We start from the raw sequence: 25771 nt of genomic DNA on the forward strand, positions 1-25771 counted from the left end.
ATCGGCAGCAGATATAAAAACAGAAGCTATCAGGATTAAAAAGTGGGGATGTCTCGTAAATATGGACCAGATTACAATTGATAATATCCGTTTAATCCTCGGCATTTTGTTTCGAGATATACGGGATATGAACAATAATCCAAATAATGTAACTGAACAGGATTATATTTCTGTTTGATACCCCTCCCTTCTTCTGAGCGGCTACAGTGTGATGTTGCTCCCTGGCTTTCTCTCTTTTCGGCCGAGCGACAGCGAACTCCGCCACAAGCGATGGAAAATCTGTTGGAATATGGATCAGTGGCACTATATTTTCATCGATTTTAAGGTCGCCTATCATAGCATAGCCAAGGTGAAACTGTACCCGGCCATGAGAGAATTCGATATTCCGACCAAATAGGTAATACTGATTAGGCTGACAGTGACCAATGTTCGAGGCCAGATAAAAGCAGTAGGATCATTCTCGAGACCATTCAACATCAACAGCGGTCTAAGCCAAGAGGATGCCCTATCATGCGCCCTCTTTAACATGGAGCTGGGAAAAACGATCCATGATGCTCAGGTAAATGCGAGGTGCATGATCCTTTTTAAGTCTACCCAACTACTAGCCTATACTGATGATATCGACATCATGGGAAGAACGACCCGAGACGTACAAATTGCCTTCATTCAGAACGAGCAGGCGCTCCAGACCCTAGACTGCGAGTCAGAGTTGAAAAATGTAAAATCTCGTTTGAAAAAGCATCCGCTAGTGGAAACGCTCCAATTAATTGTGGCGAGCCTTGAATGCGCAGGCATTGGGATGCGTGGCTGCGTGATAGAAGTAATACGAATTGAAAGACTAATTATTACTGTGTCCACGGGGTGAATGAAAATGGAGCAGCTCATCAAACAAATTGATTTGTGGTTAAGGTTCCACCAAATGTCGTAGACTCCATGGAAAAAATGTGCGTGCACAGATCTTACATGAGTACCACGGTGATAGGGGTTTGAAACGCGGCATTGGGAACTATACATTTTTCAAAACTTTCTTTTTCAAATACCTCTTTTTAAGGTTTTGTGTAAACACAAAACCTTATTAAAATCGGTTTACTGTCTGTCTGTCTGTCTGTCTGTCCGTCACACGCATTTTTCTCGGAGACGGCTGTAGCGATTGACTCCAAATTTGGTAGCAAGGTGGGAACTGTGAACGCTCACGTATACAGTGAGTTACATCCTTTTACGACGAATTTAAGGGGGGTTCCCCATACATGCAAAAGGGGGGTGTAAATTTTTTTTTCATCAAATATAGTCATGTGGGGTATCAAATTAAAGGTCTCGGCTAGTACTTTTCGAAGCCGGTCTTAGTTTTGACATTTGATAGAAACGTGGGGAGTGCGGGGGGTTGAAAGTGATCATTCCTTTAAGGGGGCCATTCTCAGAAACTACCAAACCGAAAAATCTGAAAAAAATCAGGAGGCTGCCACTATATGGTGCCTAGGCTCCGAAATACCTTCCATAGTGATATCTGTACAAATAAAGTTAATAATAGTATATAACTATAATTTTTAGTAATTGGCTGCAAAACCCCCTTAAGTTCATCCTAGCACCACGAAATTTCACAACAATATAGAGTATGACATAGAGCATGATCGTGCAAAGTTTGGTGGAAATCGCACTATTACTAACAAAGTTATGATACGTCAAAATTGCGGCTTCTTCGCAAATTCAAGACTATGAATGTCAATATCATCCGAAAGTGGATATTCTCACATAATGTATGCATATATTACGTGCTACGTACTAAGAAATACACAAAACCTTTCGTACCTGAAGCGTCCAGCTTCCGGTTTCCCGACTTGTTTTTCTTTTCTTTATTCCATCATCTACTTTTGCATCCAGTCGTGCAAACCTGTCAACCTGTCCTGTCAACCTGAAACGAAGAGATAGCCCTTCTAAATAGTGAAAGTGAGGTCCAGCCGGGAACAATGTTGAGAATCTATTCTTCTTCTTCTTTTTCTTCAGCCTTTGTCCCGTTCACAAGCGGGGTCGGCTCGTCGTGATCGGCTTCGCCGTTTGGCTCTATCAAATGCCTGATCTGGGTGCAATCTCGAGGCTTTCAAATCCCCATCCAGCGTATCAAGCCACCGTTGCTTAGGTCTGCCTTTTGGTCGTTTTCCATCGACTTCGATGTTCAGACCAATCTTGGCAAGTGAATTCTCGTTTGCACGAATTGCGTGACCATACCATCGAAGACGCCTCTCTCGCAACTTTTCCACGATTGGTGCAACCCCATAACGATCGCGGATATCCTCATTTCGGATGTGATCTAAACGTGTCACGCCACTAGTCCAACGTAGCATCTTCGTCTCCATTACCGCAAGACGGCGTTCATTGTCTTTTATGGTCGGCCAACACTCAGAACCATAGAGAGCGACTGAACGGACGACATTGCGGTAAATTTTAGATTTGAGACGTTCGTTGATACGTCGATCACAAAGGACACCAGTTGTGGAACGCCACTTCATCCAGGTTGCGTTAATGCGTGAAGCAATTTCATAACACAGTTCTCCATTGGCTGATAGCGTTGATCCGAGGTATTTAAATCGCTCAGTTCTGGGCAGATCACTGCCGCTGACAGTGATTGTGCCTGTTTCATGGGGATCGGTCGTCAAAAATTCAGTTTTGTTTAAATTCAATCTGAGACCGTGTTGCATGAGGCGATCATTCCATTTTTGAACAAGTTGCTCGAGATCATTTTTGCTATCAGATGCTAGGAAAACATTATCTGCATAAAGCAGTGTGTATGGCGCTGGACGTTGGATATCCCGTGTGACGGTGTCCATAACAAGGACAAAGAGGAGTGGTGAGAGGGCACTTCCTTGATGAACACCAACAGAGACACGAAGCGGTTTTGATACACCCGCCATACTTCGAACTTTACTTTTCGGATCGTGGTAGATCTTCTGGCGCGAAGTGTTGTCGTAAAGCATACCAGGTGAGTTCGTGTGGTACACGGTCAAACGCTTTCTTTAGATCCAGAAATGCAATGTAAAGAGGGCGACGCATCTCACCGTGTTTTTCCATGAGTAACCGCGCAGCGTGTATTGCGTCAGTAGTTCCGCAGTTCTTGACAAATCCGGCTTGATTCACGGTTATTTCAACGATTTCGCGAATACGGTTGTCAAGAATGCGTTCTTCATGGTATGGGAAAGTAACCGGATCGGACGGTAATTTGAACATTCTCCTGGGCTACCTTTCTTTTTCCATATTGGAACAGTGGTACTTTCCTGCCAGTCAGATGGTGTTCTTCCTTCCTGAATAACCAGGTTAAAGAATTCACTGAGCCACAGTGTTGGGTCCCAGCTCTTCGCTTTCCAGAGCTCAGATGCGATGTCGTCAGATCCTGTTGCTTTCCCCGATTTCATTTGTTTCATTGCCTCCTCGACTTCAGTTGCGCTGACTGGTGGAACTGCACCAAATGTCGGCAATGATTGTGGAAGTGGAGGATGAGCAAATTCTTCAGTTGAAATCTGCTCGAAGTATTCTCGTTGCAGCTCGACGGTTGGTAAGCAAAGTACCGTTCTTGTCATTAACACAACAGAAGTGTTCGATATCCTGTGTGCGTTCATCGCGGCTTTTAGCAAGTCGATACAGATCTCTCTCGCCATCCCGAGTGTCCAGTTTATCGTAAAGATTTTTGAAATGGTTCGCTCGGGTGACAGTGACCGCTTTCTTTGCTTCCCGGTTGGCATTCTTATAAAGTTGCCAATTAGCAGGCGTTTTATTGTCGATAAATTTGTGGTAGAAGCGTTTCTTTTCACGGACCTTCATTTCAACATCATCATTCCAAAGCCAAGTATCTCGGTTGATGTACCGCTTACCCGGCTTGGTGACCCCGAGGGTTGCAGAGATCGCTTTGTGGATCGTGTCTTTCATGTAGTTCCATGATTCTTCCACATTCGTAATGGTCGGCAATCGTATGAGTGAGACCGTTTCTTCTTTCTTCTCGCCAAATCGCCACCATTTAATTCGCGGCGGGCCAGTGCGTTCCTCATGCTGTTTTATCGGTGGCTTAATTCGCTGGACGGCAATCAACGGCCGATGTTGAGGTGCGATGGTCTTATAGGGAACGACTTTGCAATCAGTGACAATGGTAAAATGTTGGCGTCTTATGAGAATATAGTCGATTTGCGTTTTATTGTTCCCACTATAAAATGTGAGAAGGTGAGACAATCGTTTGATGAACCATGTATTCATAAGTACAAGGTCATGGGTGTCCGCAAAATCGATTATACGCTCGCCACCTTCATTGCGCGCTCTGAACCCCTTTCCCCCATGGCACCTGTTACTGCCTGCCTTTTCACCCACATGACCATTAAGGTCGCCGGCAATGATTATGTAATCGTCAGCAGGCACGTGACAAGTCTTTTCATCGAGAAGTTGCCAGAAGGCATCTTTCTCGGCATCAGGTCGGCCTGTCTGTGGTGCATACGCGGTGAAGAAGTGAATAGTGCGATCAGCTGATATGATGGTGAGCTTCATCAGCCGATCATCAAATCGTTCGACTTCTTTAATGGCATCACGGAAACCCTCTGAGATGGCAATGCCAACACCATATTGAGTGTGTGGGTTACCAAAATAGAGAAGTTTGTAGCCATTTTTACCGCGTTCGCATTCAATGTCGCAGCTTTTGGCACCAGACCATCGGGTTTCTTGCAGAGCGCAGATGTCAATGCACCTTTTCCGAAGGGCTCTTGCGAGTTCCTCCGTCTTTCCTGTTAGGGTACCAACATTTAGCGTGCAGACACGTATTTGTTTTGTTCGTTGTGTGCGGACTAACTTGCTTACGTCCTGACGCCGTCCATGCGTCAAGAACCCTTGCCCATTTCTCGACAAGACCGGGGCCCGTCCTGCCGCGTCGACTGAGGTGGACGCCCTAGCATTTCTCCGAGGCTTGTGACTCAATCCGATCATCATGTTTGTAACGACATTCTATGCATTTTCTTGGTCGACCTGTCGCGGGGCCTGTCACCAAGAGAGATCAGGTGACAGGCCCCGCGACAGGTCGACCAAGAAAATGCATAGAATGTTGAGAATCTATTGATTCGATTGAACGGTTTTGAGCCGGAATAGCTTATCTTCCGCTGATTCAGAAGGCCTGTAAATAAGAAATTAGACCTGAATCCAGGAAATATTGGGCCCCACGTTGGGAAGCAATTTGTAATGAACCTAAAGGAAATAGGATGATCAAACCGTCATTCTAAGTAGCCAAAAACTATCTAGAGGGAAAATCTATCCCAGAAACTTAAAAAGCTGGCGAAATGGTCCGTGAAGGTCTGCCCGCAAAGACTGAAGTTCCATCAAAGTGCTCGGTTGACACGTTCTTACACGCCTCTGTGTTGGCCAGGCTCGGGAATGTGGAGGGGGCTTTTGAGAGCTTTGATCCCTCACGTGTTATTAGTACAAAATTAACGTGGCTACCACCTATCACCGTAGGTTCACTGAAAAGATTACAAAGTGTACCAGCCCTTGAAATTTCTCACCAAATAAATCAGACTTGCCGGGAGTCCTGGTAACTACTACCCAAAATGCAGCGCCACGTCGCCTCACAATAAACGGCCTCTTGAGCCAGCGCAACTACCTGGTCGATACAGGCGCCCGACATAACAGTTTAATACCAATCATTGTTACTCGCGGCAGCACATTCTTCGTTGATTTATACGTATGGTTACGGCTTGAGTTTAGGATTTTGACGAACGTTTCCTTGGCGCTTCATAATCGCGGACATCAGTGTATCCATCTTAAGCGCGGATTTCTTGTGTCACTATGGTTTACTAGCGGATATCCGTAATATGTTCCCTATTGACCCCACAATTTCCCTTAGGTCATCACGAAAAATCTCCTCATGATCACCCAGCACTTAGTCCATTGTTTTTGAGGTTATTCCTGATGCATGTATTCGCGCAGTACTTCAAAAATACCGCAACATCACTACCGAGCGTAGTCTCTCTAAGCCCGTTAAGCATGATGTTCAGCACAACATCAACCCAACTGGCTCCCCATTTTTCTCTAAAGTCCTTCCATTACCACCACAGAAGCTCATAGTTGCGCGGAAAGGGTTCGAAGAACTTCTTAAGCAGGGTATTTGCAGCCTTATAGTCTTCGGCACTTCTAAATCCAATGGCGAATGGAGACCTTGTGGCGACTAAAGACGTCTGAATGCTCAGACGATTCCAGACCGCTATCCCATTCAACTCATGCACAACTTTCCGCACTTTATAGCAAGCTGGCGTATTTTCTTGACGGTGGACTTAGTCAAAGCATACCATCAAATCCCTGCAGCTCCCGAAGACATTCCAAAAACGGCAATATGCACAGCTTTCGGACTCTTCGAGTTTACTAGGATGACTTTTAAGATGTGCAATGCGGCGCAAACCTTTCAAAGAATCATTCACTATGTCCTGCTAAACCTCCACTTCTGTTTCGTATATTTGGATGATGTTCTGGTCGCGCCTTCCTTTAAGTCCGAGCATTTAGAACATTTCGAGTGCATTATTCAACGTCACCTTCAGGCCGGTCTAGTACTAAACGTTGAAAAGTACAGATTTCTACAATCCCAGGTGAGATTTCTCGGTCACCTGATTACCCCTGAAGGTATCCAACCGGACCCAGTCAAGGTGCATGCGATTTCGAGGTTCCCGATTCCAAAAACCGTTAAGAGTCTTAGAACGTTCTTGGCATGTTAAAATTCTATTGTCGTTTCTTGCCTAAGGCGCCTTCTTGTCTGGGCCGGAAACAAAATATTCTCGTCTGATTGTGTAGTTCCTAAAGGCTGTGTAGGGTTTTGACACCACCAAGTAACAGGTCGTGGATGCTACACTTTTAATATTCCCTCGGGATAATGCACCCCTAGCCGTAGGTGCTGCTCTTCACCAAAAATGGATTGAATCAGGCGGCCGCTAAGCTTCTTCTCCAAATAGCACATACGATCGTGAGTTACCTGCCGCGTACCTCCCAATTAAATACTTCCGATTTTTCCTTGAGGGCCGGATGTTTATATTATTCACGGAACAAGGGCCACTGACTTTTACTTTGAAGCAAAAGCCCGACAAAGCGTCCCCTCGCCAACTTTGGCACTTAAGTTTTATCAGCCGTCATGTCATGTCTGAAAAAGATAACGTGGTTCCTGACGGTTTGTCACATGTTGCAGAGGTAAACATCCCCGCCACCGTTGATTTTCCGGTAATCGCCGAGGCGCAAAAGGATGACGCAGTTCGTCAGAGCTTGAGGACCAACTATACATACATATTTAGAGAGTTTCCTATCTTCTATATATCCTGCCCACGATTTGCGATGGAGAGAAGGAGCTTAAACCATGTGCTGGGCAGGACCGGGACTCCGGAGAGCTTGGTTACTGAGATGCTGGGGTCCGAGGAGAAGTGGCTTGCGGTTGGCTCCGCAATCATCCAAATGCAGGAGGAGTTGCTGAAGGAACAAAGAAGGAGGAAAGCTGCAAATAGGAGAAGGGTGAGTGCCTAAGAGCAAACCTACCCCGCGAAGTAATATCTCAATGGTGGTCCCGCGGGGCTGGGGCTGGAGAGACCGGGGGTGGTTTTTAGTGGGTGTGAATCCCACACCCGAACGGCGGAGCTGAGGCGGACGTGTCTTTCTAAGATTTTCCACCTCCGTGTATGCACAAAAAAACAAAAATCTTCTATATATCCTGCGAGACCTCAGACATTGTAGCAAGGCCATATATTCCGGCCAATTTCCGATAGTATTTCATGCCGTTCACGATCTAACGCTGCAGGCATTCGGATAACGAAATTGTTATTAACCGCAAAGTATTTCCGTTCGTTCATAAACAAGGACATTAATTCTTGGGCCAGAAAGTGTATCGCATGCCAGAAGTGCAAAACAACAAACCATGTCAGGAAAGAGATAGGAGTTGCCCCTCGGTCCACCAAGTGTTTCCACACAATCCACCTCGACATAAGTGGCCCTTTGTGAGACTCGGTTTCAGACATTGCTTTACAATCATTGATAGGTTCATGCGGTCGCCTGATGCAATTCCTCTGAAAGGCATTAGTGGCCCTCTGTCGAGAATGGATTCCCCTCTTTCGTGTGCGGGCAATTATATTCACTTACCTGGGAATGCATTTTGAATTATCTCTTTTCTCAGAGCTGAGCAAACTCCTCGGCTTTAAATGTCACCGGACAACTGCTTACTATACACAGTCCAATGGGATGCTTGAAAGGTGGCGCAGGACGCTGAAGGCCATTATAATGGACGACCTGTTTTGGTCGCAGGTGCTGCTAACACATCTTCTTGGACTCCCAACAGCCAATTGCGAAGAATTTGCTGCAAGTCCCGCGGAGTTGGTATACGGGAAGAATCTGAGACTCCCCAGCGATCTTGTTTTCGAAATCCAGTCTGCTTAGGCACGCTAAACTGAAACCGCCACGATCCGCTAATCACACAAAAATCGTGACAGACATGCCCAGGGATCTGAAATCCTGTACGGACGTCATAATTAGGACGGATGTTCTTCAGAAACTACTCACCTTATGAAAGCTCCTTAGAAGTCTCGAACGAGGCCGAGATTATTACAGCCTCAACGCCGGGGGCACGATTAAACGGGTCTCCTTGGCTCAAATAAAGTCCTTCCCCCCAGCTAGAAATAGCGACTAGGACGAGAGGCGCGGGATGCGTCCGCTTTCACTTGCGGTACCCGGGTTGAGGAAGCTGTGCGTCTAGTTGAGGAGAGTGGAGAGGGAGTGCTGCGGTGGGGCGAGCAGTTTGCGTGTCGGATGCATGCAAGTGTGAATCGTGGCGGCCATGACATCGAAAAACAATTTTTGACAGCGAAAATTAATATAAAGCGTTTATTACAATACATTGCTTTGTAGACGGACCATCAACTACTACTTGACTTCACCAACTGTGTGGATGTTATTTCTGAGAATTTCCGCAATACCTTTGACCTAATAAATCAGAAGTTAGTTGTGCCCCAACTTGCTTCTCTCAACATTCCTATATTGGCATTAAACGGGTCGCCTTCTTCATTTTTGCAGCATTTCTTCTGGTGGTTCCGTATCCTATTCCTTTCCTCGTTGCTCTGGTGTACCACAAGGGTCCATTCTAAGACTTTTCACTCAATTGCTCTTTAGCAACTTTTTATTCTTGATTACTTGCCTTTGGTTTTTTAATGCCAATGACAATGAGCTTTTTTTCCGCATCATCGCCAATAGATTGTCTACCGTCGAACTAAGGAGTCTGAGTTTAATTGAAAGCACGGTGAGGATGACTATAACCTTACTTAGATGATCGATGGCCCCAAGGTGACTACTTTGCTTGAAAATTAATTCAATGTCGTAAGTAACTGTATATTCGCCATCTTCACTGCTTTTCAATTGGTGATAGATTATGCTTTTCATTGACAGTCAACTGGCGCATAAATACTAAGGAGTAAAGAATGTGGTGTTATTATATATCTATGTTCCCAGCCTAAGTCAATCAAATGCTATACCTTAAGGAGCGGGGGTTATAGTTATTCGTCCCTCTCTCTGCTCTCTCTATCTACTCGCGGTTCGAAAAAGAATATTCTCGAGAGACGATTTCAGTATCACTAGTTCCATATTTTCCAGCCATTTAAATGTGGTGTAGTTTAGTGGTAACTTTGCTGATACCAGCTTGGGATATGATAATATTATTGGAAAGCCAAACACATAATGAAATAGGAAGTAAATCTCTCATTCTTCTCTAAAAATGAGGTTACACGGGACTAAGCCTAAGCTGATTCTACTTGAGTACCCCAAGGCCCAGAGGAGAACAATCGATTAAGTGAACACTAAAGCTCATCTGATTTTTAAGATTACGGAAGGTAATCCATCGCTCAAACGACTTTGCCTTAAATGGAGAAAATTATAGTATTTATTATTGATATGAAGGTTGTGTGAAATTTGCTAGGTTTGAATTCGGATTGGGACGAGGGGTGTATGCATGTGCCTTACATTGTAGCTCACTTTGCACTTCTTTTTGAAAATTGTAAATATAAAGCCAATGAAATAGTATTTCAGTTATTAATAGTCACTGAAGCCTCTTCACCTTGAGCTTGATAAGGCACAGCTGTCAACTATGCAAAAAAAAAAAAAATTGTCATTTATCTTCTGTTGTGAGAGGGTCCTTTAGCCCCAATGGAGAACGGACTTCTCTCTGGGACAGAAATTTCAAAATTTTCCAAGCCTATTTATCTTTCAAAATCAGTTGAGCCGTTTCCTTAGTGCTGAGCAAATATTTTATAATACATACATCGATAGTTTAAGCATAGATTAACAATTTTCTAATATAAAAATATTCAGTGATTGAATATTAAACCAATAATGAAATTAGCTTTCTACATTTTCCAATGTTCATTCATTTCATTTCATTTCTGGTATGTATGTTTGATTTATTTTTATTTTATCGGTTTATTTGCAGATAATTGGAAAAAGGCTTTGTAAATTACCAAAAAATATATAAATTATATCATCACCTACATTATCGAACATTGAGCAAACAAAATGTCAATTTATGAGGTTTAAGTATGGTGATCAGCACTATGGGTGGGTTGCATCAAGCGTGGGTTGGACTAAGTTATTATATATATTTGAAGAAGTGATATATTGTTCCATAGTTTTAAATGATAAAATAGCAGAACCTGCTATTTTTTTGGAAGTACAATATTGACAATTGGTGTTAGATGGTATGTAGAAGTACTTGCAGGAAAGGATGGGACATGGCATTACTCCCTCAGGGGTCGTTAGCGATTTTTAAACGGGGCGCTTACAATACGGGGTGAGACGTCCCCGAGGTGCGCGAGTAAGTAGTTCTGCCCCCTAGCTGGCAGCATACCTGCGTCCTAGGTAGTAGCATCGAGAAAGCTTCGCGGTGAAGAGCGAACCGCGAATGACCGGTACACGTCGGGACACACTGGGAGTCTCCGGAGCCGTCGACAACTCTCTGTCGGCGTCGACGGGGTGATGTGAGCGCAGCTCTGCCAAGGTGGTAATTGTGACGTCTATCAGGAGCCAGCCCCTTCGGGACCCTGGTCGGGAAGTGTGCATTGAACCGGTGTTAGTAGACCGCGTTGCCCCGAGCGAGCGTTGATCCCTCCGTGAATTCCGGGATCAGCTAAGCGTAGGTCAGGCCTCAGGGAACTGGGGTAGGGACTGTGTCCCCGAGGGTATACCCGTTCTTGACTATTGCGGCCCGCTCCTTGCACACGATGTGCTGGTACCTTTTTCATGGAGAATATTCAAAAAATTATAAAAAAAAAACGACGAAACAACAGACAAGGAGGAAGAGCTGGGTGCGTTTGGGCGGAGCACAAAAATGCGTCGTTCACCGCAGCGATCAGTGAAAGAAGCAACGAGGGCTGATATACCCGATGAGACACCGGGGCGCCCAAATAAAGAGGAAGCCTCATCAAGTGGCGCGACTGACCGTGCGGAGATGGCAACGCCATTACCTTGCAGTGCCCCTGTTTTGGAAGTAAGCTCAGTGAGAAACGCTAGTCCTGAACAGATGGATTTGGACACAAATCGAGTGGAAGTGCATTCGACTGTCCTCGCTAGAGCCGAAGAGGAAAGGCTCATCAGAAAGTGCGCAGCAGTGGTGAAACGTATGCGGTCGGCAACGTTCCTCCAGAGGAACGTCAGCAAAGGCGTCAAAAACGGGCTGATGGAACTGGAGGAACTACTGGACCGCATTTCCTTTTATAGACGAACGTGGAGAGCAGCGGAAGACGATTGTAGAGCAGAAACAGTCGCACTCCCCGCTGACAATGCTGCTTGCGTCAAACGGACCGCAGATAGCCCTCTGCAAAGTGAACTGGGGAAAAAGCGGAAAGAGGACGACGTACCTGAAGGAGACTTCATCGAAGTGGTCTCCAAGGCCCAAAAAAAGAAGGCGAAAAAGGCTAAAAAGAAACAACGGACTCCGTCGCCAGAGACACGTCTATCCAAAAACACGGGTAGTCGGATGGGTAGCATGCAGGGTACGAATGCGGATAGTCCCCACCAAGTGCTACAGGTGTCTGGACTATGGACACACGTCAGCAGCTTGCAAGGGTCCGGACAGGAAGACAGCATGCCGGAGATGCGGCCAAGCGGGTCATCAAGCGAAGACTTGCAAGGAAAGCGAGAGTTGTGTTCTCTGCAGGGATCGTGGCGCATCTGGCGAAAGCGTCGCACACACTGCGGGCTCGGGACGGTGTCCGATCTTCAGGGCGGAATTGGAGAGGGCTAGGGTGCGAACGCCATGATCCGCAGTTTGCAAATTAACATGCACCGGAGTGCAACCGCTCACCAGTTGCTAGCACAGTTCACTGCGGAAGTAAATGCTGATTTAGTGCTGATTAGCGAGCAATACCGAAACAAGGACCCGTCCTCATGGTATCTGGACTTATCGGGCATCGCTGCCATTTGGGTTCGGGACGACGTTCGACTTCGTGTTCTTGCCGAAGGCCTGGGGGACGGATTCTTCTGAAGCCATTTTTTAGCGTTTACCTGACGCCGAATGAGTCGATTCCGGACTTTCGGTGCCGGCTTATTGCTCTGGAGGACGCCGTTTCGAGCACGTAGGGACGAATCCTGGTTGGCGGTGATTTTAATGCCAGGGCTCTTGAATGGGGCATGCTTCAATCAGACTCCAGAGGGAAACGGATTCTGGAAATGGCGGCGAGAACCAGGCTAGTAATTTTAAACACCGGATCCACGCCAACGTTTCGGCGTGCAAGTTGTGAAGGAAGCATTCCCGACATCACTTTTGCGTCGGAATCTCTGGCATCATCGGTGGACGGGTGGCGAGTCCTAGAAGACTTCTCGGCAAGTGATCATCAGTACATTGCGTTCGAAGTGTTTGACGCTACTTGCCGGCGAGCACCAACGCGACGTTCCCCCTGCGTGTGGAATGTCGCGAGGGTGAACATCGGAAGGTTCGTCGAAGCTCTTGGAGCAGGTAGGGCCGCGCTGGGGGGCACTCCGGGGGGTGGTGGTGTCGCAGCTGACTCCGTCGTAAATTCAGTGATGAATCTGATAACGACGGCGTGTGAGGCTTCCATGCCCCGGAGAGGCCCCAGGCGCGACAAGCCTTCTATGTACTGGTGGACGGCGGAAATTGCCGACCTACGGAAGGAGTGTCATAAGCTCCGCCGTTTGGCACAACGTTTGTACGCCAACGAGGAGGCATGTGCCATAAAGGCACAATATAGATCAGCAAAAAGGAGACTCCGCAGCGCTACAAATAAAAGCAAACCTCGCGGCTGGCAAAATCTTGCTAATAAGGTGAATGATGACCCGTGGGGACTTGGCTATAGCTTGTCACTCGGAAAATCGGGGCTCTGCGGAAGCCCTGCATATTGAGCACCGACCAGATGGACCGCATTGTGCGGGCATTGTTCCCCAGACACCCTGTACGGGTTGATGTAAATAGCGCGGAAAGCGTCGTGGATTGCCCCCTTTTCACAATGGGAGAACTCGAAGAAGCGGTTCTCACTATGAAAAACAGAAAGACGCCAGGTCCTGATGGCATCCCGACGGAAGTTTACAGGCTGGTGTTCCGCCAACGGCCAGAATTGCTGCTGTTCAATGCGTGCTTGAAGGAGGGCATTTTTCCTTGTCGCTGGAAAGTGGCCAGACTCGCTTTGATCAGTAAGGGTAAAGGAGACCCGGAGCTCCCGTCTGCATACCGACCGCTGTGTATGCTTGACACGGCCGGAAAAGTGCTCGAGAAGCTCATCAGGGGTAGACTCGCTGAAGCGATCCGTGCTGCCGGGGACTTATCCGCAAGGCAGTTCGGGTTTAGAACAGGCAAATCTACAGTGGATGCTGTTATGGAGGTCGTAGATGCGTTTAATCGAGTCGGGGCACACGGCCGCCGATCTCGACGGATAGTGCTCCTCATAACGCTTGATGTCAGAAATGCCTTCAATTCCGTAAGATGGACAGATATGCTAGGCACACTAGAGAACTCCTTTCACGTGCCAAGCTATCTCTTGCGGATATTGAGGGATTATCTGAAAGACCGCTCCTTGTTCTATGAGACGCTAGAGGGCCAGAGGAGGATGGAAATCACGTCGGGAGTAGCGCAGGGATCCATCCTAGGGCCGGACCTCTGGAACACTTCCTACGATAGTCTGCTGAGACTCGATATGCCTGAAGAGTCGCGCCTGGTCGGTTATGCAGACGACGTAGCGGCACTTGTTGTCGGACGCACTGTTGAACAGGCGCAAAGCAGACTTGGCATATTGATGCGACGGGTAAGCGGATGGATGACTGCTCACGGTTTCAACCTTGCGCTGGAAAAAACAGAAGTAGTCATCCTGACCAGAAGGAGAATCCCGACCCTGCGTCTCATATCGATCGGCGAGTTGACTATAGAGTCAAAACCAGCGATTAAATACCTTGGTTTAATGCTCGACTCGAAGATGAGCTCCTTCGAGCAAATCACAGCAGCCGCGGGCAGGGCTGCAGCAGGAGTCACGGCCTTGAGTCGGCTAATGGCGAATGTCGGCGGCCCGTGTCCTCATGGGAGCAACGCAGTCCGTCCTTCTCTATAGTGCGGAGGTATGGGCTGATGCCCTTGACAAGGAGGTGCATCGTAAACACCTCGCTCAAGTGCAGAGGCGGGGAGCTTTGCGAGTGGCGTCTGCTTATCGCACCGTCTCCGAACCGGCTATGATGGTGATTGCGGGAGTGATCCCCGTTGTCCTTCTTGCCAAGGAGCGCAAAGCTATCTATCGCCGTAAGGGCGAAAACTTAAGAGAAGTGGTTGCCCGTGAAGAACGTCAACGCACCCTTAACGAGTGGCAACTTTCTTGGCAAAATGAGCCAAGGGGCAAGTGGACTGCGCGGCTCGTCGACAAATTAGACCCATGGTTGAACAGAAAGCACGGTGAGATTGATTACTTCCTTACCCAACTTCTAAGTGGGCATGGAGATTTTCAGTCTTACCTACACAGGGTTGGGAAGGCGCGATCTCCTGATTGTGTGTTCTGCAATAGAGTGGCGGATGACGCTGAACACACCTTTTTCTCTTGCGAGAGGTGGGACGGCCTCCGCCAGCAGCTTTATGCAGACACAGGGGAGCTCCCACCAGACAACATTGTCAGAGAGATGCTGAAGAGCGCTGGCAGCTGGAATCGTATTGCGCATTATGTTCGGGCTCTTCTTACTACGAAGAAGATTGAACTCGACCGGCGGAGGGATCGGACGGTAAGGGGTTCCCTGAACTAACAACTCCCTTGCTCCCCTCCCCTCTCGTTGGTGAAAGGAATTCCCCGACTTGAAGGCTCCCAAAGCCGGGAGAGCGGGAGGGCTAGCCCGAAGTAATGTGTCAAACGGTTTCAGGCTAGTTTTCTGATGACAGAGAGGTGTTTAGTTGGTAGTCCGCCAGCGTGCTGTTGCGGGAGTCCAACACTCTGTGCGTAAACGCATTCACCTACCCTACTCCCAAAAAAAAAAACTCCACGGTCTTCTATGGACACGGATTGATTTGGAGACCACAATCACATCCCTGCCTTGGCTGGCACGGTAAGACTGGTTTATATTGAGTGAAGACTCCGCATTCATACCAGTGAATGCGGCACTTATCTAAGACCTTCGTTGCAACTGAGGGGTGCGGTGCACAAGTTGTACAGGGCAACTCCCCTCTTGACCCCACAAGGAACTCTGCCTGCGATATGGGCACTACCGCAACCACCGTGAAACTTCCACAAAGAGCCCAAACGCAAATAACCAGGCCAAAGGCATGCCCCTCCGGAGTTCTGCTGGGAGATATTCCCTCGGAGGGCTATCCCAGGGCTATCCAGTTTTTCAGATTTTTCGCTTGGATAGGTTTTGTCAGAAATGTCAGAAATAAGATCAGTTTTGACAGGTACTAATCGAGTTCTTTCATTTGATACCTCACATGACTATTTTCTGTGAAAAGAAAATGTACAACCCCCTTTCGCATGTATGGGAAGCCCCTCTTGCAATTCAACTCATCTCTGGTGCATGGACCAAAAGGGCTGTGGGAATGATACCTAGAACATAAAATCACCACGGAAGACGAGAGAAGCAGGAAACTTACGGTGCAGGGGCTTGGAACCCCAATACGGGCGGCTTTTGGGAGTGAGCAAGCGGGTTCCTGGCCATCGATATCCCTCGACCGCAGTGCCTCGGCGGTGGACTACTTGGGCATAGGTGATTTATAGTTGGAGAAGGAGGTGTTCAAGCGAAGCAAAACCTTGCCAAGAACACTAATTACGAAGGCAAAAAATGATGGGTTGAAAGGAGATCGCCGCTCGACTAAGGCGGTTTCGATACCCACCGCATTTGTCCAAGAGGGACGACCACAGGAGATACTTCGAGACAAAAATTCTGGAAGGGGTCCTCAGTTCTTCGATCTACACCAATGCAATGCAACGTGCATCAAGCTATAAAAAAAATGGTGAAAGCCATTAGGAACCTCTATAGTAAGTCGCTGGTGGAGAAAAGGGGTTCCAAAGAAATGCAGAAAGCTGCTATTCTAATAGTGTCACAGGCGACCCAAGTGACACAGAACCGTGGTGTTAGCGACCTGTCAGCAAAGAAAAAAGTTCAGGAGAAAGACGGTGATCTTGTATGCTATCAGTAAGTGCCTGTGCCCCAACTGCAAGTGCCAGCAATCGAAGGGAAACCTAAGGAGAACGAAAATGGTCGATGGACGAACGCCGTTAATAAAAACAAGAACGAAGCAAAGTTTGAACTCCCCCAGACGCAAGCGCTTTCTCCAGCAAGGGCAATTTGTTTTGCATGGAGATTCTAAAAAAGGTGAAATCTGACCCCGACCTAAAAGATCTGGGTGGAAATGTCAGCAAGATCCAAAGGACCCAGAAAGGTGATCTCATTTTTGAGCTAAAAGAATTCGAATTAGTCAAAACCGACGGGTTTTGCAACTAAGTGGAGAACTCGCTTGGGGAGAATGTCACAGTTCGGACCGGAAAGCGCGAGATCTAGATACAGTTCAAGGATCTTGACGAAGAATACCTAGAGAAGAAATATGTACTGCTTTATAAGAACAATTTAAGTTGGAGGAACTTGCCGCGAATCCCGCCGGCTCCACTCAGTTCAGAACTCGCTACAAGAGTGAAGAACAGAGTAGAGCGCCGGTGACGTCATCTGTCCGCTGGTATTCGCGACATTCGAAATTTCGCGCCACAAACTGAAAGGAGAATTCATCGTGAGCTTGAAAAAAGCTTGTGGTAACACTCAAACGACCACAATGCCACTACCAGTGGAGGCAGTACAGAAATTATTGTCGGCCGGAAAGACTCGAATAGGAAGGGTTGTCTGCCGCCTGCAAGAGCAGGTTTCATGAAAGAGGTGCTTCAAGTGCCCCATGGCACTTTGTGAAGGCGTGCATTAGTGGCATTGATCGATCCGCTCGATGCAGAGGGTGTGGGGAAATAGGACATATTGCCAAGGAGCGCTATAGGGACCCGCTATTGTGCAAAGGAAACAAATGAAAGGATAATCGATATATTGCCGGCAGTGGTAGATACTCGGAATTCAGGAAGGCGTTGACTGAAAAGAAAAAATGAGGTTTATTCAAATAAACCCCAACCATTGCAGAGTTGCTCAGGACTTACTTGAGCAGACCACTTATGAATCTCTGATGGGAATTGCCATCATAAGTGAACAGAAATCGTGACGGTGGTGTATGGGTCACAGATTCGATTGGTAGAGCGGCGATATGAGTGTGCGGTCGCCAAGCTGTACAGTGCTCCATTAGTTAGTTGGCCAGTGGTTTTCTGTGGGCGAAAATATGCAGTGTGTATGTGTACACTTGCATCGTCCTACCCAGTCTCACATTGGTTGAATTTGAAGACATGTTAGACAACCTTGTTCTCGATGCAAGGGGACGAAATCCATAGGACTTTAACGCTTGGGAAAGCCGGGAGAGAAATCTATTAGAGGCTTTTGCCCAGCTGGATTTAGTTTTGGCTAATAAAGGTGATGCAAACACCTTTTTCATAGGGGATCTTCCTCGTAAACCTGACCTTTGTCAGCCCTGCACTGGTAGGTGGTATGTCCTGGGACACCAGCAGCGACCATCGTCGAACTGAGGCGGGAACAATAGGCCTGGTAAACAGGATACATCAAGCCGTGTGAAAAAGCGTTAGATGAGGTAATCTCCTTGGAAGTGTGGGTAGACCAATTTACTAAGGCAGGAGAGAGTGCTACATGTCACACAATGCATCGCAAAGGCATGTGATGCATCCAAACCTAGGAGCTGCTCACTCGCCAGTATAGGACTCAACTATTGATGGAATAGTGGATTGGTCAGCCTGTCACCGAGCCAGATGAACAGCTCAGAGGGCGGTAGGAAGGAGTGATCGGGGACAAAAGGACCATACGTACAAGGTAGCCGCAAAAACCCCAAGTTTGCCATTCAGCAGAGCAAGAGGGGAATGCTTTAAGGAGCCGTGCTTGGAAGCGGATGTAAATTCGCGGGGGAAATGATGGCATCCCCATCTATCACGTGCTCTACTCTCTTGTTGAAATCTACACATTTCGGAGATCCCTGACGACAAATCCTACAGTGACCACAGACGAGCTGGTGGAGATTTGCAGCAGAATAAGTGATAATAAAGCTCCGGGCCTGGACGGCACACCGAAAGGAGCCCTTAAACTTACCGTAAAATCCAAACGGGGCATTTTCGCTGAATTTGTTGAAGCGTGCATGTCTTAGGGATATTCCCTACGGCATGGAAGCGGCAGAAGCTGGTACTGCCGCCTAAGGCTGGAAGAACTCCAGGGGAGCCGAGCCGTCCTACAATAGACCTATATGACTTCTAGACAATATGGGGAAAATGTTGTAGCGGGTAATTATTATAGATTACTCCCGGTCGTCGAGAGCCAAGGGGGCCTTTTAGATCGGGAGTACGGGTTCTGTAAAGCCAGATCAACCATTGACCAATGTTATTGGCTTGGCCGAAAATGTAATTTACGGAAGGGGTTGTACCAGCAAATATTGCGTTGTGGTGACCCTGGATGTGTCCAGTTCAAACCTTATACGGAAATCTTTGGGGTCTATTGGTATTCTCACGTATCTTGTAGCTATTGTCGAGAGCGGACACTCTGGTATAATACCGATGATGAACCCAAGGAGTACATTGACACCGCGGGTGTCCCACAAGGCTCTAAACTGGGCCTCTGTGGCTGGGTCTCCGTGACCGGTTCCGAAGGAGGCCACGGTGGTGGATTACGTCGACGATATAGCGCTAGTTGTATCACAAAGGATCTCAGAGGTGCTGAGTTACACTCATGCGAAGCATTCAGTGCTGTTAAAGGTTGGCTAGAGAGTTCTAGTCTAACACTTGCGGAGAAAAAAATGGAAGCGATCCCCATCACCAAGCGCTGTAAAAGAAATTATGCCCGTATTCAAACTAGGAATCATATCAGAGGAGTGATGATAGACGGAAAGCTCAGCTATAAGAAACACGTGTAGTATGCTTATGGCAAAGCTTCCTCGGTAAGTGTGGTCCTGGAAAAAACGATGGCGAATGTGGGAGGACCACGGCATGTTTCCAGGTTGCTTGTATGTGCTAAGATAGTCAGTTCGATTCGGCCCTACGAAGCTCCAGTTTGGATAAAGCAATGCAGGTCACATTTAAGGCTGAGTGCAGTCTATAGAAGGACAGTCCTAAGGGTGTGCTCCGCGTGCAGAACTGTTTCGGATGATGCAACATTCGTCACCCCAGGAATGATGTCGATTGACATCTTGGCAGATGAGATGAGGAAAATATACAATGCAAAGTCTATCTCTCCTTTATCGCAAATGAAAAACGTCGAAAGGGAGAGATCTCTAAACAGATGGCAAGAGCATTGGGAACGCTTGGGAAAGGGTCGGTGGACACACAGGCTCATCTCCGCCATTAAGGAGTGGTAAGTAAGACGGCACGGTGAGATTAATTTTAATCTCAAGATTAATTATAATCTCACCCATTTTCTCACGGGGCAAGGAGGATATCGCCAGCACCTGTTCAGGTTTAAACTAGATACCTGACCAGATTGTCAAAACTGCCTACGCTGGCAAACTTTCTATAGACCTATATGTCTTCTAGACACCATGGGAAAAATGCTAGAGCGGGCAATCTATAATAGAGTGCTCCCCATCGTTGAGAGTCAAGGAGGCCTTTCAGATCGACAGTATAGGCTCCGTAAAGTCAGATAAACCATTCATTAAATTAGTTACTAGCTTGACCGGAAATGCAACTCACGGGGTGGGTTGAATCTGCAGATATTGCGTGGTAGTAACTCTAGACACGAAAAATGCATTGAATTCGGTCAAAAGTCCCTGGCGACGATAGGTATGCCCACCTATCATGCTGTAATTGCGAGAGCGGATGCTCTGTTACAACATCGATGATGGACCTCAGGAGTACGCTGTCTTAGCGGGTGTCCCACACCGCTTCCGTTTTCGTCAAGTTGAATGCTAATTGCTTCCTCCGTAGAGTGGTATCGCCGGAAATTAAAATTGCGTTCCGACAAACCATTGATGGGTGGAAGTCTGTTGTAGATGGCTCTCTCCATCATCTTTGCCATTGTATCCAGTACGCACATAGGACGATGCGGGAACGACCTGGGAACCCGTGTTTGACAGATTTTGGAAGAAACACCAACTTTTGCTTTTTCCACTGGACAGGGAATATTCCGTCTTTTAGGTACGCCTGGAAGGTGTTGGCGAAAAGGTAGGGCCCTTTTCGCAGCTCCTCCACAGTTATTAGAGGTATTATGCCGTCATTTAGCTGGACAACCGTTTGCCTTCCCCTATTTTGGTGGTGAGGGAATAGAGTGGCAACAATCTGTTTCAGAAGGCGGGAACAGGTCACCTCGGATGACCCCCGCATCCTTTTCATTACTATTCTTTAGGCCATGGTCACACACCTGTTTCAAGCAGTTATTTTTGCTCATTCGAATGGCTTCCTTTAGGCGTCTACGCAGTTGCCTCTGGGCCTCCTCCCGACCGTCGCTACCGGGCTTTCCGCTGAGCCCTTGGCAGAGCCTCCTTGCGCGGAAACATGCGGCTCGCAAACTTTCGATTTCGTAGTAGTTGGGTTGCCTACCGGGGAACAATCTCCTTCTGGGCATAATAGCGTCGCTTGCTTCAGTCACGGTATGGTTACTACCGCTCAAAATTTACTCTCTGCATTGACCAACTCTACTTTCACTGTCGTATTTATCTTTTCATTTTAATTTTCTCAATAGAATTATTTCTGTGCAAATATTTTTTTTTGTAGTTTTGATTATTTTTCTCTAAATAAATTCAATTTACTTAAACTGCAACCTCAAGGATATATAAATCTTCAGGTGGTAATCTCAAAATAATTGTGTATACATGTGCCAGGGATTTCTGCATGCTTGTAATATGCCGTTGCTGAATTTTCCGGTTTAGTACTCATATAAACTCTATAAATTTTTTGTAGAGATTGCTATCTGCTATCTAAATAAAGTATTTGAACTGAATTAAAAGAAAAGACTGTTTAGAAGAGTATTAATGAAATTTTCGCAATAGATAAAATACAATTTGCTTACTTTAATGTAGATACATGTATGTTAGGTACTGTCCACAGACGAAAGTGAATAGAATACCACAGAAATGTGTATCTTAAGTGGTTTCCATATTTTCTTTTGTAAGAGATAAAACCGCAACAACCAGATGTTGCTACCTAATTAATATTTAAGCATGAGTATTTAGGCAGGTATTCAAATGTCGGTATCTTTGATTGTGATGTTCTTAGTAAACAAGCTACTTTACATCATTTTCTTCAAAGAGGCAAATCTTAGTTCAAATTTTATTCAAATACGTGTACCAATTTGAAATTGATGAATTGTCGTTTTCAAGCTTTTTGTTAAGAAGCTGCAGTAGACGCTGGGATAAGTAAATAGCAGGGAGAAGGGTGTTAAGTTACTTTCCATGTCTTCAGGGTACTGTAATGTTCATGGGTTCTATTTTGAATTGTTGATGCTCATGATGTGCTTTTCGTCTATTGTTGCAGAATATGTATTGAAACTATACTGCTCTCTCCGCAGAATCAAACGTAGAGTGTCGGTAGCTATCCCTAACTTTCCCAGGTGGTACTTTAGGCACCAGTTAGTTGATGAAAGTTCAATGCAGAATAAACATAAGAAATAAATGCCTCGCTCAGCGAAGCAACCAGCGAACGAGGCAGCGAGGGTTGAAATACCCGATGGGACACCGGGGTGTGGCGCGGCAGGATTCGCGGCATTTGAAATTTATTTCGAATGTCGCGAATACCAGCGGACAGATGACGTCACCGGCGCTCTACTCAGTTCAGAACTCGTTACAACAGAAAACTCTTATATTGGTGACCTCTTCAACCTCTTCAGACCACACGATCTCTCGTCTGTCCTTAGTTTTGGGGCCAGACAAGTACGCGTTCAAAATGGACTGGTGATGGGCGGCCTTGGGCAGGAAACGACGGTAGAAGTTTAGCATGCCCAAGAACCTCCTCAACTGTCTTTGGACGCGGGAAGCTTGTTATCGCTTGCACCTTGTCTGGGTCGGGCTGTATTCCTTCAGGGCAAATGAAATGGCCGAGGAATCTCACCTGTTTTTGGAGAAATTTGCATTTCTCAACGTTTAGGACTAAACCGGCCTGAAGAAGAGGTTGAAAAATGCACTCGAGATGGGCTCAGTGCTCAGACTCAGTGGAAGAAGCGACCAAAACATCATCCAAATATACGAAACAGAAGTCGAGGTTTCGCAGGACCGAGTGGATGAACCTTTGAAAGGTTTGCGCCGCATTGCACAATCCGAAAGTCATCCGGGTGAACTCGAAGAGTCCAAAGGGTGTGCATATTGCCGTCTTTCGAATGTCTTCAGGAGCTACTGGGATTTGGTGATAAGCCTTGGTTAAGTCCAAGGTCGAAAAGATGCGGCAATTCGCGAGGTGATGCGCAAAGTCGTGGATGAGTGTTTAGCACGTTGCCAACTTATGATGTTTCTATCCTTCAAGTAATGAAGATTTTCAAATCTATTCCGAATATTTAAATTTTAATTTACTAATGAAGGCGATACAAAACAGAACAAAGATCGGTATTGCAATTACTGTGTTCGCCGCCGCGGTTGGAAACAGAAGAGACCGGCTTATTTCCATGCGGTCCTTACTGTCCCAACCAACGGCATTTTTCCACCGCTAATTCTCCACTCCCTTGGTGCGTTCTAAAATGCGTGAGTGGAGAGTTCCGCGCCATCTACCCGTCCGCATCCGCAACATCCGAAATAAATTTCGAATGCTGCAGATCCTGCCGCGCCACATCACTCCGCCCCCAGACGAAACCTAGGGGGTTTCGGCGACGGATCCTGGAACTTCGTTCCCCGTTAATCCACAAAGCGGACACGACGCTGCTTCGGGGCGGACATGGGTTTCAGCCTGGACAGAGAGACCGCCTTCCTGCGTCCACCGATCTCGAGCTGGAAGAAATGTTCTCCCCTCTCGAGAACGCGGTACGGGCCCTCATATGGAGGCTGCAGCGGCTTCCGGACGGCATCCGTCCTGACCAAAACGTGCGTGCATGTGTCCAGTTCCTTGGGCGAACAGGCAGGTGTGGGCGAGTGTCGAGTGGGTGGTGGCGCTTTAATGCGTCGGAGATTGTCCCTCAGCAGACGCACCAACCCCGACTCCGTGAGACCCGATCTCTTGTCGAAGACCGGATCGCTTGGGAGTCTTGGGTTCTCCCCGTAAACCAGCTCCGCGGGACTGGCAGCAAATTCCTCTCGGCGGGTTGTACGTAGACCGAGTAGGACGAGAGGCAAGACTTGAGTCCAGGACGGGTCGTCGCGTGCCATAATGGCGGCTTTCAGCGTCCGGTGCCAACGTTCTAGCATCCCATTGGATTGCGGGTGGTATGCAGTAGTCCGCTGACGTTTAAAACCCAGGAGTTTGCCTAACTCCGAGAAAAGGGTGGATTCAAATTGCATTCCCTGGCCAGTGATGATCACTGCAGGGACACCAAAGCGTGGTATCCACTCTCGGCAGAGGGCTTCGGCACAAGATTGCGCCGTAATGTCTTTCAGACGTATTGCCTCAGGCCACCGCGTGAACCTGTCGATGATTGTGAGGCAATACTTGTAGCCGTGCGAGTCTCGCAAAGGCCCTATTATGTCGAGGTGTATCGTGTGGAAACGCTTGGTAGTGCGGGGGAATGAGCCCACTTCTTTCCTTACATGCCTGGAGACTTTACACTTTTGGCATACGATGCACTCTCTAGCCCAGGAATTGATATCCTTGTTCATGGAGGGCCAGAAGTATTTTCCGGTGAGTAACCGGTTTGTTGTCCTGATGCCGGGATGCGCCAAGTCGTGAACTGCGTGGAACACTTCCTTGCGAAATGTGGCCGGAATGTATGGCCGAGGTCCCTTTTCCGAGTCTTCGCAGCAGAGCGAGAGGTTTGAGCCGAAGATGGGCAACTCCCGAAATTTGTATTTGGGGTTGGATTTGAGGCTCTGAAGTGCTGCGTCATCCTCCTGCGCCTTGGCAATAGGCGAGAAATCAAGTGAAGCGGGGATGTTAACCTCGGAGACACGAGACAAAGCGTCAGCAACTATGTTGTCCTTGCCGGACACGTGCTGGATGTCTGACGTAAACTGGCTTATGAAGCTCAGGTGTGGAAGCTGACGAGGGGACGCTTTGTCGGGCTTTTGTTTCAAAGCAAACGTGAGAGGCTTATGGTCGGTGAACACTGTGAACGGCCTGCCTTCTAGGGAGATGTACAAGTACGCGGCGAACAGTTCGCGATCATAGATACTGTAGTTCCGTTGAGCGGGATTCAACTGTTTCGAGAAGAAGCTCAACGGCTGCCAAACTTGATCCACCTTTTGGTGAAGGGCAGCACCTACTGCGATGTCAGAGGCATCAACAAAAACGGCTAGGGGTGCATCTTGCAGAGGAAATGCCAAGAGTGTAGCATCAGCCAGTTGCTGTCGGGATTTATCGAACGCGCAGACAGCCTCTTCAGACCACACAATCTCTCGTGTGTCTTTTGTTTTGGGGCCAGACAAGTACGCGTTCAAAATGGACTGGTGATGGGCGGCCTTGGGCAGGAAACGACGGTAGAAGTTTAGCATGCCCAAGAACCTCCTCAACTCCCTCACTGTTTTCGGACGCGGGAAGCTTGTGATTGCTTGCACCTTGTCTGGGTCGGGCTGTATTCCTTCAGAGGAAATTGAGTGGCCGAGGAATCTCACCTGTTATTGAAGGAATTTGCATTTCTCAACGTTTAGGACTAAACCGGCCTCAAGGAGACGTTGAAAAATGCACTCGAGATGGGCTAAGTGCTCAGACTCAGTGGAAGAAGCGACCAAAACATCATCCAAATAGACGAAACAGAAATCGAGGTTTCGCAGGACTGAGTGAATGAACCTTTGAAAGGTTTGCGCCGCATTGCACAATCCGAAAGTCATTCGGGTGAACTCGAAGAGTCCAAAGGGTGTGCATATTGCCGTCTTTGGAATGTCTTCAGGAGCTACTGGGATTTGGTGGTATGCCTTGGCTAAGTCCAAGGTCGAAAAGATGCGGCAATTCGCGAGGTGATGCGCAAAGTGAGTGGAATCGGATATCGGTCAGGAACAGTCTTTGCGTTTAGCCTTCTGTAATCCCCACAGGGGCGCCATTCGCCCCTGCTGTCGAACGACATCTTGTTTATCGAAAAGTACGAGTTTGTAATGCACACGCGGTGAGTTTATAATGAAACGCGGTGAATT

The 25771-nt window shown here is 47.3% G+C and overlaps 1 protein-coding gene across 3 annotated transcripts in view; it reads left to right on the top strand.

Moving 5' to 3' along the window:
• Positions 1 to 25771, top strand: part of LOC119660184 (thyrotropin receptor) — a 172721-nt gene that overhangs the window by 61792 nt on the left and 85158 nt on the right. The window lies entirely within an intron of this gene.

The sequence above is a fragment of the Hermetia illucens genome, chromosome 6 (genome assembly GCF_905115235.1).
Source record: "Hermetia illucens chromosome 6, iHerIll2.2.curated.20191125, whole genome shotgun sequence".
Taxonomy (NCBI): Eukaryota; Metazoa; Arthropoda; class Insecta; order Diptera; family Stratiomyidae; genus Hermetia; species Hermetia illucens.